This window comes from Anas acuta, unplaced genomic scaffold (assembly GCF_963932015.1).
Source record: "Anas acuta unplaced genomic scaffold, bAnaAcu1.1 SCAFFOLD_333, whole genome shotgun sequence".
NCBI lineage: Eukaryota > Metazoa > Chordata > Aves > Anseriformes > Anatidae > Anas > Anas acuta.
Window position 1 is genome coordinate 30469 of NW_027076272.1, and position 2032 is coordinate 32500.

The window sequence follows — 2032 nt, forward strand, 5'->3', positions numbered from 1 at the left end:
AGGTCAGGGGTCATAGGTCGGGGGTCAGAGGTCAGGGGTCAAGGGCCAGGGGGTCCGGGGTAAGGGGTCAGAAGTCAGGGGTCAGGGGTCAGGGGTCATAGGTCGGGGGTCATAGGTCGGGGGTCAGAGGTCAGGGGTCAGAGGTCAGGGGTCAGAGGTCCGGGGTCAGGGGTCATAGGTCGGGGGTCAGAGGTCAGGGGCCAAGGGTCAGGGGGTCAGAGGTCAGGGGTCAGAGGTCAGGGGTCAGGGGTCATAGGTCGGGGTCAGAGGTCAGGGGTCAGAGGTCAGGGGTCAGGGGTCATAGGTCGGGGGTCAGAGGTCAGGGGTCAGAGGAAGTCCATGAGGCTTGGGGGGACCCCAAGGGTGGGGGGGAACCAAAATGAGGGGGGAACCAAGAGTGCGGGGTGCGGTTTCCGGGGGGACCCATTTGTGGGGCGCACCGGGGGTGGAACCAAAATGAGGGGGGAACCAAGTGTGCGGGGTTTTGTTTCCGGGGGGACCCATTTGTGGGGCGCACCGGGGGGGGAACCAAAATGAGGGGGAACCAAGTGTGCGGGGTTTTGTTTCCGGGGGAACCCATTTGTGGGGCGCACCGGGGGGGGGACCAAAATGAGGGGGGAACCAAGTGTGCGGGGTTTTGTTTCCGGGGGGACCCATTTGTGGGGCGCACCGGGGGGGGAACCAAAATGAGGGGGGAACCAAGTGTGCGGGGTTTTGTTTCCGGGGGGACACATTTGCGGGGTGCACTGGGGGGGAACCAAAATGATGGGGGAACCAAGTGTGCGGGATGCGGTTGCCAAGGGGTTAGGGTTAGGGTTAGAGTTTTGGTTTAGGGTTAGGGTTCGTTAGGGTTAGGGCTAGTGTTATCGTTAGGGGGTTAGGGGTAGTGTTAGGGGGTAGGGTTAGGGTTAGGGTTTAGGGTTAGGGGTAGTGTTAGGGTTTGGGTTTAGGGTTTGGGTTAGGGTTAGGGTTGTGGTCAGGGCGTTAGGTTTAGAGTTAGGGTTAAGGTTAGCGTTAGGGTTAGGGATAGGGTTAGGCTTAGGGTTTATTAGGGTTAGGGTTAGGGCTTAGGGTTATGGTTAGGGGTTAGGGTTCGGGTTCGGGGTTAGGGTTAGGTTTAGGGTTAGGGATTTGGGTTAGGGTTAGGGTTTGTTAGGGTTAGGGCTAGGGTTATGGTTAGGGGGTTAGGGTTAGGGTTTTTTAGGATTTTAAGTTGTTTAGGTTTGGATTTTTAACGGTTAGTATTTTAGGGATTTGGGGGTTAAGGTTTTAAGGTTTTCAGGGTTAGTGTGTTAGGGTTTTAGAGTTTATGGGTTGTAGTGTTGAAAGGTTTTTTAGGGTTAGGGTCTTAGGGTTTTCTTTTTGGTCAATTATTTAGGGTTAGGGTTTTAAAATTTTATTTTTATTTATTGATTGATTGATTTTTTCAGGTTAGGTTCTCCAGGGTTAGGGTTTTGAGCATCTTAATATTTTGTGTTAGTGCTTTGAGCGTCTTATTTTTTTTGGATTAGTGTTTGGAGCGTTTTTGGGTTTAGGTTTTTGGGTTTTTAGGTTTTAGTTTTTGGGTTTAGGTTTTGAGAGTCCTATTTTTTGGGCTTGGGATTTTTGGGCTTGGGCTTGGGTCAGGGGTCAGAGGTCAGGGGATCAGAGGTCAGGGGTCACAGGTCAAAGGTCAGAGGTCGGGGGTCGGGGCTCAGGGGTCAGGCGTCAGAGGTCAGGGGTCGGGGGGTCAGAGGTCAGGCATCAGAGGTCAGGGGTCAAGGGTCAGGGGGTCAGAGGTCGGGGGGTCAGAGGTCAGGGGTCAGAGGTCAGGGGTCATAGGTCGGGGGTCAGAGGTCAGGGGTCAGAGGTCCGGGGTCAGGGGTCAGAGGTCAGGGGTCAGAGGTCAGGGGTCAGGGGTCAGAGGTCAGGGGTCAGAGGTCAGGGGTAAGGGGTCATAGGTCGGGGGTCAGAGGTCAGGGGTCAGAGGTCAGGGGTCAGGGGTCATAGGTCGGGGGTCAGAGGTCAGGGGTCAGAGGTCAGGGGTCAGGGG